The sequence below is a fragment of the Aquarana catesbeiana genome, linkage group LG03, assembly GCF_042186555.1.
Source record: "Aquarana catesbeiana isolate 2022-GZ linkage group LG03, ASM4218655v1, whole genome shotgun sequence".
Taxonomy (NCBI): Eukaryota; Metazoa; Chordata; class Amphibia; order Anura; family Ranidae; genus Aquarana; species Aquarana catesbeiana.
The window spans coordinates 729,415,534-729,430,425 of NC_133326.1; the positions used below are offsets into that span (position 1 = coordinate 729,415,534).

The 14,892-nt window shown below is 41.8% G+C and overlaps 1 protein-coding gene across 2 annotated transcripts in view; it reads left to right on the plus strand.

Annotated features, from left to right (window-relative positions):
* Positions 1 to 7,388: 7,388 nt before the first annotated feature.
* LOC141133794 (C-reactive protein-like) overlaps positions 7,389 to 14,892 on the plus strand; it is a 109,971-nt gene continuing 102,467 nt past the window's right edge. For both annotated transcript variants that reach the window (XM_073623351.1, XM_073623350.1), the window contains exon 1: positions 7,389 to 7,543. The gene's annotated coding sequence lies outside the window, so the exon portion shown is untranslated. The remainder of the gene's footprint in view (positions 7,544 to 14,892) is intronic.

A 14,892-nucleotide genomic window follows, 5' to 3' on the forward strand; every position in this document is an offset into this window, starting at 1 on the left:
CACTCTCGTCCCCCCCTCTTTTCCTGCAGCCTGCCAGGTTGCGTGCTCGGATAAGGGTCTGGTATGGATTCTTGGGGGGACCCCACACCGTTTTTTTTTTTTTGGCGCGGGGTTCCCCTTAAAATTCATACCAGACCTGAAGGGTCTGGTATGGAATTTAGGGGGAACCCCACGTCATTTTTTTTTAAATTTTGGCCGGGGTTCCCCTTAATATCCATACCAGACCTGAAGGGCCTGGTATGGAATTTAGGGGGACTCCCACGTCATTTTTTTTTTTTTAAATTTTGGTTCGGGGTTTCCCTGTGTTGAATTCCCATGCCGTTTTTATCAATGAACTTCTATGTGTATTGTCGGCAATGCAATCGCCGTGGGTAGTTTTAAATAGAATTTTTCCTTCGAAATGTCATTTTGCTGTCAGACTGTTCTAAACACGGGAAACATGCGCCCCTTTACAGGCATACTATAGACACCCCCCAGGTATGAAATTTAAAGGGATATTACACTTTTATTGTTTGACTTTAAGCATTATTAAAATCACTGCTCCTGAAAAAACGGCCGTTTTTAAAACTTTTTTTTTGCATTGATCCATGTCCCCTGGGGCAGGACCTGAGTCCCCAAACACTTTTTATGACAATAACTTGCATATAAGCCTTTAAAATTAGCACTTTTGATTATTCATGTTCGTGTCCCATAGACTTTAACGGTGTTCACGTGTTCGAACAAACTTTTTTCCTGTTCGCATGTTCTGGTGCGAGCCGAACAGGGGGGTGTTCGGCTCATCCCTAACTTCTATAATACAATGCTGAATATCTGTCAGGACCCGGTCTCCTATTTATTTTTAAGTCTTTAATGGCTTCTGTAACATCTTTGACTATAATATGGTTTTCTAGTTGTGCTTTTTGTGCTTCAGTCAATTAAGGAATATTTATTTGCGAGAAAACGAAATCTGCCTCATTAGTGTTAAATGTATTTGTTTCAGTATAAAGATCTTTTAGATGAGATTTGAATTTCTGTACAATTTTTTGTGGATTACTCGTATATATATTATTAGCCAATTTAAGTTTTATAGGTTTGAAAGATGTATTAATGTTTTTTTAACGCCTTAGCTAACAATGTACCATGTTTGTTGGATTTCACAAGGAAAGTATGTTTAGTTCTATGAAATGATTTATCAGTGGAGTTGGTGAGAAAAAGGTCATATTCTAGACGCGCTTTTTCTAACCGAGTTCTAGCAGAAGAAGTGGGATTATTTTGAAAGGACATAAACGCTGAATTGAATTCCGTCTCGAATTGTTTTGCTAAATTTCTACCTTCTCGTTTAAGTATTCCTGATTGTTGTTGAAAAATACCCCTAAGGACCGGGTTATGCGCTTCCCATAGTGTAAGAGAGGATATGTCAGTACTGGTATTGTTCTTTAAATAATCCTTTAATGCTAACTGCAGTGAGGCGGATGTTTAAGTAATGTGTCAGGGAGGTACCAAGTTGGGTTATGTGCTCTAGGTATAATTGAATCAATAGTGGTACATACCGCATTATGATCTGACCAAGGAAAGGGAATGATGTTGGACATAAGTATTTCTGGCACCATACCTATTGTTATAAATATGTGATCTATACGGCTAAATGTTTGATGCGGATTTGAGAAATACATATAATTTCTTTTTGTTGGATTAGATTCTCTCCAAGAATCGATCAATTTGTGTCTTGAAAGAAGCTGAGAAAAAGACCATTTGGTTTTGTATTTTGGCGTGGTATATGGGGTTTTATCTAGAAATGGGAGGAGTACATGATTGGAATCACCGCACACAAAAATGGAACCAATTTTGTGCGTATTTATAACTTGAAAAAGATGTGATAAGAATGATAGAGGTTGACGGTTGGGGGCATAATAAGAAACCACTGTTATAGGGGTATCCATCACATATCCTGTTAGTATTAGATAACGTCCTTCTGGATCTTTGATTTCAGAGTGTAATGTGAATGGTGTAGTACGATCAAATGCTATGAGAGTACCATGCTTTTTGATGTTAGCCGAAGCTGTAAATAATTGTGGGTAGGATTTACAGAAAAAAGTGGGAGTTGTAGTCTGTGTAAAGTGTGTTTCTTGAAGACAAACAATGTGTGCTTTTTTAGCTTGAAAAGACCTGAATGCTTTTGTACGCTTGTGCGGAACATTGAAAGCCTGGACATTAAGTGAAAATATATTTAAAGGAGCCATGTCAAATCATTCCGCTAGCTAAATATAGCTTATGAGATAAACTTAGTGCAGTGATATTTGGACTTACCTTCGCAGACAAGAAAGAGAAAAAAGGATAAGATAGTTTAGTATAATCTATATTAAAAAAGAGAATGGAAAAATACATTATTATATAGCATGCTAATACAGTGAAAAAACATAGTGATACAAAAATTGCCCGTGATGAAGAGTTAAACTCCTCATCAGGGGGTAGAGGACCTTCGTCGAGTCCCCACATAGTAATGTGGGGATCCGAGGAAAGCAGATTGAGGCACATGAAGCTTCCGTGCACTGGGGAATCGCCTAAGAAATATAATGTACATCTCAAGGATGTAATAGTACTAGCCCTAACTACGTATTTTAGAGTCATATATATAATAAGATCTATAATGATAAAGTAAAAATGAAATGAGAGGAGAAATCCCTCAGAATTGTATCTTATATAACTAAGGTTATGAAAACAAGATTATCCTCAGTGTTGATGTAACCAAAGTGTGTTCAGAACAGTGGAAACAAATTACCCTCAAACTTTGTTATTTTGTTTCAAAACTGAAGATAACTATATAGTTACAAAGTAACTCTCAAAACTTTTACTAGATATCAGTAACAAATGGAAGATCTGTAATTACTTAGTCCGTAAGTAATAGTTGATCTTAGGCTGAGAAAAAAAAAGGAACATTTCCAATATTTCAAATAGGAATTATAAAAATATTTGATTTGAACAACAAATTCAATATGTTTTAATATTGAATTTGAAGAAAAAAATAAAAAAATCAATTAGGATAATAAATTATTACTGAAAACTTAGAAATAATTCATAGAGATATATAAATGTATATGTCATTTTTCAATGCATCTCAACCTATCAGGGTGTTATATGGGATAATAAGCTAAATTAAAGCAGCATTTACATTTTTCTTAACCCTTAAAATGTATTATTTTAACAAAAATCAATGAATTTTATGATAAGAATGAATTTCTTCAGTCCATGGAGTCATCTTGTCCTTGGGGTGAGATTGCATATCGTCCTCTTTTATGTGAATGATAATTTCCATTTCTTGCCTCAGAATGTGTTGCATTTTGGAGGGATGAGGCTGAAGCTGACCTTCTTCATGTAGCAGTGTAGGATGAATTTCCATCTATTAAATTGAGGTCTTGGAGCGCTTGTTGAAGTTCATCAGCTGTTCTGCAGGAGACTCTTGTGCCTTGGTGGGTGAATCATACAGAAAATGGGAAGCCCCATTGGTATTTTATATTATGACATTGTAATTCCATTAACTGTGGCTTCATTAATCTCCTTTTAGATATTGTTAATTGGGAGAGATCAGCAAAGAGTTGGTAATTATATCCTTGGAACATGAGGTTGTTCTTTTCTCTAGCTGCATTTAAGAGCTGTTCCTTTGTACGGTAAAAATGGAATTTTGCTATTACATCTCTTGGGGGGCCATCTACTTTTTTGGGCATTAGAGCCCTATGCACTCTATCCATTTCCATCCTTTCTAATGGTATTCCTGGCTGTAGTTCTTGGCATAGTGCGGTTATAGTTGCTTATAGATCTATGACCGATTCAAGTATGCCTCTGAATCGCAGGTTTTTTTGTGATATTCCTCACTTGTGTGCCGCTGTTAGGGGTCTGTTTTATCTTATTTCTGGCACCCCCCAGCACCATTTTAGATTCAAAATGTTCCCCTCACCTCTCAGGAGTATACGCCTTGAAGTTTTATAATTTTATGACTGCGGGCTGTCTGTGTGATTCGGCTTTCTTCCCCTCATGGAGCGGAGCTCTAGCCTGACATGTCCATCCCGCTAGCCTCCGCGCATGGGCCGATTTCATAGCAACTATTTTCAGTTTTTGTATGACATCAGTTAACTTAAAGACATGAATAGGGAGCAACTCTTAAAGAGCTGTATGGAGTTACAAGAGGTGTTAACTGATGTAAAGACCAAGGATGAAGATATTGATGGAATGCAGCTGTGTGAAGAGCTAATTGTCTTGGCTCCTGTTGTATCAGCAAGCATGAAACCAATTGACGTTCTGGGCTACGCAGTCAAGAATGGTTTTGCTCCAAATGTAGCTATAGCACTTTGCATACTGTTGACACTCCCCATCACAGTCGCTTCTTGTGAAAGACGCTTCTCAAAATTAAAAATCATTAAAAATTACCTGCGTTCTTCAATGTCACAAGAAAGGCTGGTGGGTCTTGCCACTCTGTTTATTGAGAATGCCATTGCTCAAGAGATTGACTTTGAAATATTGTTGAAGGAGTTTGCTAATGCTAAAGCAAGAAAGGTCAATTTTTTGTAGACCTAATAGCCTTAGTTAAAAGATGCTTGAACAGCACAAAGTTCAAAGATTGACACTTTCATTATATATTGTTTTTAGATTTGCAATGTTATAAGTTCTTTTACACTATCATTTAATTTATAATTTGCTCTTTTGTACTTTAGTTTATTTTTTATTGTACCAAATTTATTGAGAGATGTTAGACATAATAGAATGTTATAATATCTCTCCTGTCTCATGGTGTTTATTTTATAATAGTATGTTTCTATAACGTTGTCATGTTATTTATCTATCTTATTTTTGTGAGTCTTGTTGCCAGTTGATACATGTGCAATGTTGCTATGTTATGTTTTGCAAATGAGAAAATGTTTACAAATAAAATCTACTATTTTATGATTTATCATTTTGAATTATTTGATCCAAAAGCTGGTTAGGGGGCTAAACTGTAAAATTTCCACAATTTCCACAATTAGCTGGTCTAGCAAAGTGTTGCATGCAAAATAGTAGTGGTCATTAAAAAGGTGGGGTGTACATGGGCAGGGCAAAGGGGTTGGAGTCAGGAGTGGAGCCAAGGGGGGCGGCAAAATGAGGTTTACCCTAGGGTGTCAAAAATCCTTGCACCAGCCCTGCTCAGAGGCAATACAGCAGGACCAGTACACAGAAAGTCATGGGTTCAATACCTCCTTAAGCCACCTTGGGGGTGGCCACACCTGGCCATTTGCATGGCACGGTAGGAACCGTGACAATATTCCATAGTTTGGAGATGCTGTAACTTTCATGCAAACCAATCAATATACACTTATTAGGATTTTTTTTTACCAAAATATGTCGTAGAATACATATTGGCCTAAATTTAGTAAGAGATTTGATTTTTTATGATATGTTTTATGGCAGAAAGTAAAAAGTATTGTTTGCTTTTCCAAATTTTCAGTCTTTTTTCGTTCCTAGCGCAAAAAAATAAAAAAACCCAGTGGTGAACAAATACCACCAAAAGAAAGCTCCATTTGTGTGAAAAAAATGATATACATTTCATTTGGGTACAGTATTGCATGACCACTGCAAATTGTTTTTGAGTGATTAATAACTTAATAGTTATTTATATTTCTATAGTGCTATTGGGGCAGATGATGAGGCAGCCATCTTGGGCACATTCTGTAGAATATCACGTGGTCAATGTTAGACAGGAGCAAAGGAACCTACCAGCATGCATTTTTATAGATCTATTTAACAAATGCCACATTATGAAGTATGGACTTTTTATTGTGGGTGAGGTGCTGATCCCTTGTTTGGTACAATACAAATAGGTAGTTGAAGATAGCGAGTTTGTGTGCTCACTATCTAGCAAATAATAGACATTTTGTTTACTTTCGAAGCCAATGTACTTCCATTTATTTGCACTTCCTGTAGAGCATCCTGGTTGTATTGGAAAGTTTCCTAGTGTCATCCACAGAAGACACAACAAGACAGTGGACATCCTTATATGTGTAGCACAGATCCCAAACCAGTCTTGCAGTTTTATCTCAGGTACTGTTCCTAGTTGGGTACACAACAGCTCCACAGTCTTGCAACACAATAACTAGGCAGTGAAGTTTAATGTGAATTGAACTTGGTCAGGGTGTAGAGTGAGCTTTCGAATACTCCAGCTTTAGTGCAAAGACTAGAACAGGACATACTCTGGTTATAATTAGACTCTTTAGGGTTTTTTTGGACCAGCAGTAAATGGGCATACAGTTCAGAAAACTACAATTGCATGAGCAGCCCTAAGCCCGCAACTCTGGAACAGTCACTCACAAAATTAACCCCTTAACGCCAGTGCCTTCCCTTTAAGAGGTTTCTGAAGCCGGGAGGATTTCTGATCATATGATTGACTGTCACAGTGGTCACATGATCGGAAAGCTGCCAATTGCAAATAGAGACTGGCAGTATTTCGTTAACCGTCGGTAATTGGGCTGAGAGTGCACACGGTGTGCGCTCTTGGTAAAGCTGTTTTTACATTTTGGTATGTATATATGCGGCCTCTCGCCATTCAGGCCCACCCACCGAGAGGCCACAAATATGCATACCGCTGGCGCAAATAAGCTAAACAGCAACGGCCCTAAGATCTCTCTCTATAAGGAATCTACTCACTGTGTCCCTGTGTAATTGGATGCCTCCTTTCAATATCACCACTGATCCAGTATTCAGCTCTTTAGAATCAGAATGGACATCACACCTGTTATTGTCTCTCAGGACCCCTGATAATGGACTTTGCTGCAACTTTCATCCAGAGGTATCTTTGCTAAATAACGGTGTATACCCGGGTATATGTACACAACTCCACCAGAACTCCTGTTAGGCTCATTTGATGATGTTATATGTATGTATAGTGAATGTCCATACTGCTACTGGAAGTGAGGTCGCGCTGATACTCTGGACAGGTAGATGGGGCTTTGGCTCTGCATGCTTTTCCTAATTGCAGAAGTGACCGTAATGTATATTACATCAAGAGAGTTTATTATAGTTCATTCATCTGTTCAAGTAAAGGTAACCCACGTGTAAGGCAAGTAAGACCCTACTCAAAGTGCTTAGCATTGCCCAGAAGAACCCATCCCATGGTAGGCCTCTAATATAACCCCTGCTTGGTGCCCAATGAAGAGGAAAACTGGGGGATGTGACAACCATCCCTGTCCCTGCAATCAGGACAAATAGGAAAACATAATTTCGTAAAGATATTTGGATCAGTATAACAGTATACATGACACATTATGAAAGCCCCGTCAGCGCTAAGATAAACAGCCAGAAAATAATTTTGGTTTGCATAAGGTTAATGCTTATACAATGCTTGTTGTTGTGTAATTTCTTTTCTTGAGAAATGATGATCTCATTAATGAAGTCAGAGGAGGAGTTATTAACGAGGAAGAGACTTTATAACACTCCTCCATCCTCTCATCTCACCATTACCAGGAGGATCTTCTGAGGGCTGAGACTGGACACATTGAGAAGGCTTCAACCAGACCAACAACATCGTACACAGAGATCGCAGGTACTGTCATACACATAGATGAGGAGCTAAGCTGAATATTTTTGATTGTCCTGTAGTAAGGATGAATATGAGAAAAATCTGAAATCTTAATAATACTTGGTTCTGGTCAGTGACCAACAACATTATTATTATTATTATTATTATTATTATACAGGATTTATATAGCGCCAACAGTTTACGCAGCGCTTCGCAACATTAGGGAGGACAGTACAAGTACAATACAATTCAATACAGGAGGAATCAGAGGGCCCTGCTCGTTAGAGCTTACAATCTAGGAAGGAGGGTCAAGTTATACAAAAGGGTAATAGCTGTGGGGGATGAGCTAATGGAGAAAATATTGCAGTTGTTAGATGGAGGCAGGATAGGCTTCTCTGAAGAGGAAAGTTTGGGATTGCCTAAAAGTGGATACATTTGGAGACAGTCTGACAGATTGGGGTAGGGAATTCCAAAGGATGGGTGAGGCTCGGGAGAAGTCCTGGAGGCGTATATGGGAGGAGGTGATGAGAAAGTTAGAGAGCAGGAGGTCCTGGGAGGAACGGAGAGGGCGATTAGGTTGGTATTTTGAGACTAGGCTAGTGATGTAGCTGGGGGCAGAGTTGTGGATGGCTTTGTAACATTGACATTGACATTAAAACCAGAGGATCATCTTGACAATCAGGAACTGAGCACCCTTAGAAGGAAGGTCACCACAGAGCTCAGCCAATGCTAGGATAGGGGAAGAGGGAGCGCACTTTGCAAGGATAGCTTTTAAATCAGGCACACTCAATACTTTGATGCTAATGAAAATGCTCAATGTCTGCTGTGTCCTAGAATTGCACCCTCTAAGTGCAGCACGTGAATAACTTTAAGGGTCCTTTCACTCTGGGGCAGTTTGCAGGCGCTATTGCGCTAATAATAGCGCCTGCAAACCGACCCAAAAGTGCCGCTACCTTCATTCCAGTGTGAAAGCCCCGAGGGCTTTCACACTGGAGCGATGCGCTGGCAGGACGGTAAAAAAAGTCCTGCTAGCAGCATCTTCGGAGCGGTGAAGGAGCGGAGTGTATAACGCTCCTTCACCGCTCCTGCCCATTAAAATCAATGGGACGGCGCGGCTATACCGCCGGCAAAGTGCCTCTGCAGAGGCGCTTTGCAGTGGTTTTTAACCATTTCTCGGCAGCTAGCGGGGGGTAAAACCACCCCGCTAGCGGCCGCATACGGACGGTAAAGCTCCGCTTACAATAGCGGCGCTTTACCGCCACCTCCGTCGCCCGCCCCAGTGTGAAAGGGCTCTAATAGTAAACATTAGATATAGATACAGTATCTCACAAAAGTGAGTACACCCTTCACATTTTTGTAAATATTATATTCTATCTTTTCATGTGACAAAACTGAAGAAATGACACTTTGCTGTCCCCTTAAAATAACTCAATACACAGCCATTAATGTCTAAACCGTTGGTAACAAAAGTGAGTACACCCCTAAGTGAAAATGTCCAAATTGGGACCAATTAGCCATTTTCCCTCCCCGGTGTCATGTGACTCATTAGTGTTACAAGGTCTCAGGTGTGAATGGGGATCAGGTGTGTTAAAATTTGAGAGCTCTCACTCTCTCACACTGGTCACTGAAAGTTCAACATGGCACCTCATGGCAAAAAACTCTGAGGATCTGAAAAAAATAAATGTTGCTCTAAATAAAGATGGCCTAGGCTATAAGAAGATTGCCAAGACCCTGAAACTGACCTGCAGCACGGTGGCCAAGACCATACGGCGGTTTAACACAACAGGTTCCATGTGGAACAGGCCTCGCCATGGTCAACCAAATAAGATAAGTGCATGTGCTCAGCGTCATATCCAGAGATTGTCTTTGGGAAATAGACATATAAGTGCTGCCAGCTTTGCTGCAGAGGTTAAAGGGGTGGGGGGGTCAGCCTGTCAGTGCTCAGAACATACGCCGCACACTGCATCAAATTGGTCTGCATGGCTGTCGTTCCAGAAGGAAGCCTCTTCTAAAGATGATGCATAAGAAAGCCTGTAAACCGTTTGCTGAAGACAAGCAGACTAAGGACATGGATTACTGTCCTGTGCTCTGATGAGACCAAGATAAACTTATTTGGTTCAGATTGTGACAAGCGTGTGTGGTGGCAACCAGGTGAGGAGTACAAAGACAAGTGTGTCTTGTCTACAGTCGAGCATGGTGGTGGGAGTGTCATGGTCTGGGGCTGCAAGAGTGCTGCCAGCACTGGGGAGCTACAGTTCATTGAGGGAACCATGAATGCCAACATGTACTGTGATATACTGAAGCAGAGCAGGATCCCCTCCCTTCCGAGACTGGGCCGCAGGGCAGTATTCCAACATGATAACGAGCCCAAACACACCTCCAAGACGACCACTGCCTTGGTAAAGAAGCTGAGGGTAAAGGTGATGCACTGGCCAAGCATGACTCCCGACCTAAACCCTATTGAGCATCTGTGGTAGGGTGACCAGATGTCCCTGGTTTCCGGGGACAGTCCCCGGATAGAGTACACTGTCCCCGGACAAAATCTGTCCCCGGTTCTGTCCCCAGATTCAGGGATAGCGCCATACCCATTGCTGACAGCCTAGCCCTAGCAGGACATGGAGCAATGTCAATATCTATCCAGCATAGCAGGGATTGGGTGGGCAAGCCAGGGGCATATATGGCCACAAGTGAGTGGAGCTATCAAATCAGAGCTCTGATGTCGGGGATGGGTGGGGCCGATATGTGGAAGACAAGAAGGCAAGAAGGCAGAAGTCAGGGCCACCGCTAGCAAAAGAGCGGCATGAAGATAGCGGAGGAGCCGGCAGAAGAACTAGAACACCGGGAGCAGAGGTCAAAAACCGGGAGAAGAGGCCAGAGAGAGCGGAGAAGAACCAACTGGATGCAGGGAGAAGAGGCCGGAGGGTCCCCCAAAGTCAGAAGAAGACCCCCGGAGCTGTCTAATACATTACTTTAAAAACCTGTGTAGTGTTTTTTTCTTGACACTTTTCCCCCCAGGTGAATGGGTAGAGGTACCATGTACCCCATACTCATTAACATAGGGTGGGGGGCCGGGATCTGGGGGCCCCCTTATTAAAGGGGGTCTGGTATGGACTTTGGGGGGACCGTACACCGCTTTTTTGGCGTAGGGGTTCCCATTAAATTACATACCAGACCTAAGGGCCTGGTATGCCCCATGCTCGCCGCAATAGGATAATTTGTTTTTCTTATTGCAGCGAGCGCGAGATGCAGTACCCTGCCCTTGCGTCGTATCTGGTCCGTCAAACCAGCATACAGATGAACAGGCTTTCTGTCAGGAACTGAGTCCGGCGGAGTTACGACGGAAAGATTTGAAACATGTTTAATTTCTAGGTCCGTCGGACTTTTGAAAAAAACGTCAGCGGGACCCTACACACGATCGGAATGTCCTGCGGACTCTGGTCCGCCGGACCAAGTCTGCTGTAAAGTCCGCTTGTGTGTCTGCGGCATAAGGCTACTCAGCTACCAACAACTGCTTTCTCTGTTAACTAATGATGTACCAAAACAGTCCTGGCTGCAATTGACACTTATATACCCCTAATAGATGATATTAGACTTTGGTATACACTGTGCAGGATGGTTGCAGGTGCAGGAATCACATCTGTTCCTGCCTGCAGCTAAATTGCACTGCTCTTATGAGAGGTGGGGCTGCCATTCATTTTGAATGGTACACCCCAGCACACACACACATTTTAGCCCATACTTAGTTTGTGGTAACCGCAGGAAAATCAAATGGTCAAAAAGACCATGCTTTTTCCTTGCCACTGGGTTTTTAAAAGGGTGCAGGCATCTTTTTTGCGGAAAACGCAGACATAGCAGCCCATTCAAATGAATGGGCTATCCGGCCCACAAAAGTGTGAACCAGGGCTAAAGGAGATGTATGGCCAAAGCTCATTTGGCTGTACTTCTCCCATGGATCACACAAGTGCAGTTTGTTCTGCCCTCCTGTGACCCAGATTCAGTCCGGTGAAGTCCGCTGTCGGCTGATATCACAGAGCTGGTACAAACTCTAGGAAGATCCCAAGATTAAAGGCGGGATCCACCCAGATGCCTACCCAGCAGCTGGCTTGGCATTCCACTAAAAACCTGAGCTCCTGCCCCCTCCACAGCGCAGCACTCCAGTGAGCATTGGAGGGGCAGAGCAGAGAGCGACTGACAGTCACAGCTCTCTGCTCAGAGTGGAGGGGAGTGATCAGCTGTGTTTGGTCATTCAGTTCTCAGTGTGGAGCCAGCGGGAGACAGATGCAGTTTTGGACTGATGCCACATCCACCGCCGTATGTAAGGTGTGTGTTTTTTATTTATTTTTTTAATTCCTGAATTTCTTTTTTGAAAATCCAAATCCTCAGCCACTTATTGGGTATTTGTATTGTTAAAATACCAGTCTTTCATTCCCTAACACTGCACCCTCTCTTCTAACAACATGGATATTTTAGTTTGCCTCACCTGCAATTACGTAGAAGGCAGGTGGCAGGAGGAAGGGGTCAGTTTAAATTTAAAAAACAATTTAAAAAAAAAATGACGTAGGGGTCTCCCTCGAAATTCATACAGACCCTTCAGGTCTGGTATGGATTTTAAGGGGAACCCTGTGCCAAAGTTTTTTTAAAAATTGGCGTGGGGTCCCACCAAAAATCCATACCAGACCTTTATCTGAGCACGCAACCTGGCAGGCCGCAGGAAAAAAGAGGGGGGACGATAGAACGCCCCCCCCTGAACTGTACCAGGCCACATGCCCTCAACATTGGGAGGGTGCTTTGGGGTCCCCCTCAAAGCACCTTGTCCCCATGTTGATGAGGACAAGGGCCTCATCCCCACAACCCTTGGCCGGTGGTTGTGGGGGTCTGCGGGCAGGGGGGCTTATCGGAATCTGGAAGCCCCCTTTAACAATGGAAACCCCAGATCCCGGCCCCCCCTGTGTGAAATGGTAACCATTTCACACAAAAACTGTCAAAAATGTTAAAAATGACAAGAGACGGTGAAGAACCGTCAGAAGATGGGTGAAATGTTAAAATGTCATTTTGCTGTCAGACTGTTCTAAACATGGGAAACATGCGCCCCTTTACAGGCATACTATAGACACCCCCCAGGTACGAAATTTAAAGGAATATTACAATTTTATTGAACAATGAAAAAATTCCTACGAGCCAAAATGAACCTAGTGCTAAAAGTAAGCACTACACAGCCGCATATATGAATCACGCTTTGTAATGCGTGTGAAATATTAAATAAATAAATAAATATGATGCGCTAGAGTGTGCTAACCGTGCCTAATCACATTCTCCCTGATGATGACACGTATGCCCTGTGTCGAAGACGCGTAGGGAAGGGTCCAGGACGGAGTGTTAGGCAGCAGCAGCTGCCTGTGCTGGGACGGTCTCCATAACCTCACTGCTACATCCATTACCTATTGTTTTATCCAGGATATATGCCTCTTCTGAGTGGTGCACTGACGCACCCTCAAAATGTGAGTACCCCCTTCTGGGGGAGAGTTTTTTATCTGACCTTGTTAATAAACACTTTTTAAACGTTATCACACCATATGGTTCCTTTCTCTTTTTGCCTATGATATGAGCCTATGCTGGAGCCTGTTTTCCTGTGATCCATACTGAGCCCTGGGTGGCTCAAAAGCGTTTCCTGACTCTGTCTAGCGACTTAGTCACATTTCCTAAGGTGAGCGCTTTACCTTGGGGGGGGGGTCACCTTTTGTTTCACCATCGCATGACATGTGGCACATGGAATCACAGCACGTTTGAAAACATCATCACTGAAGCACAGTTGTCATCACTTTCATTAAGGAATTTTTTGTTGAAAATAATATATGTCTATTTTATGATGGACGATTAAGTATATGTATTGTGTGACACCCTGCACTTTTTGGCTGGCACATGTCATTTTTCAGCTTTTGTTTGTATATATGAATCATTTATGAATTAACGTTATTTATTTTATCATTTGTTCATTGCACTTTTAGCACCCGGTTTGCACTGATTCATTTTGGAGCATTTTTGTTGATATTACTATATCACATGCTCACTGCAATATTTATTTGTGCACATTAAGTTTGTTTATCTTGGGGGATATAGCACATATTGGGGTAAATTATTTTATACTCTGTTGTATATGCACTGTATCTCTGTGTGCCAGGATTAAGGCACGGTTAGCACACTCTAGCGCATCATATTTATTTGTTTATTACACTTTAACTTAAACTTTTTTTGCATTGATACATGTCCCTTGGGTCAGGACCCAGGTCCCCAAACACTTTTTATGATAATCAAATTGGAAAAATTCTGTGAGCCACAATGATCTTATGCCTTGCTTGTGCTACCTCCAGCTGCATGCGCTAATCACGCTTCATATAACGTGCATAGGATAAATTTACAAGTTATGCGCTGCGCTTGGGTGACCCCAAAAACAAAATTAATAATAACCAACTTTGTGCTTACTAGTGCGATAATATTAAATACAAATAATATGAATGTAGAATAAATAAACAAGGTGTGAAAAAACAAGTGCTTGTTACACCATAAATTAGTGCTTATTAGTGCTTTTTACACCATACATAGTGTCTTAATCAACATAAAAAGTGTGCTTGGTGCTCAATACACAGTAACCTACTTTTCTTAAATGAAAAAAAAAAAAGTTCTCTATGGCACTCTCAATAGTGTGTGCAAATAATGTCCAGCAGTGATAATAAAACAATGCGTGCAGGTGGTGTTCAGCTGTGACAACAATCCAACATCATGCCGAAGATATCCTGAGTGCTGCAAAACATGCTCCTGTGCTCCTTCGTGACCCCCTTAAGCTAATGTGCTCACCTCAGAGCATGTGACTCAGCTTCTACCCTGAGTCCAAAATTGCTTTGGAGCCACCCCTGGGCTCAGTCTCAGTGTCTGCTCCACTCCTCCAGCTGGAAACAATGTGGCTCCATACATAGAATGAAAAGGAAACTATATAGTGTAATATAGTCAAAATGCTTTTATTAAAAAAAAAACGCTCCCCACACCGGGGTACTCACATGGCACTGGTGCGTCATGATTTTTCTATGCAAAATCAGTGGAAGTTTGGTGCGGTATGCTGTGCTGAGACAGGGCTGGTGTAAAGTCTGTGTCAGTCTCTCCGTCCTGGCCCCTCCCCTACGCGTCCTCGACACAGGGATCACGTGTCATCATCAGGGGGATATCCCCCTGATGTTGAACGTTAGAACCCCATTGACGTCACAAAACTTTTAAAAACAGCCATTTTTTCGGGAGCAGTGATTTTAATGATGCTTAAAGTAAAAAAAAAAAAGTGAAATATTCCTTTAATTATCGTACCTGGGGGGTGTCTATAGTATGCC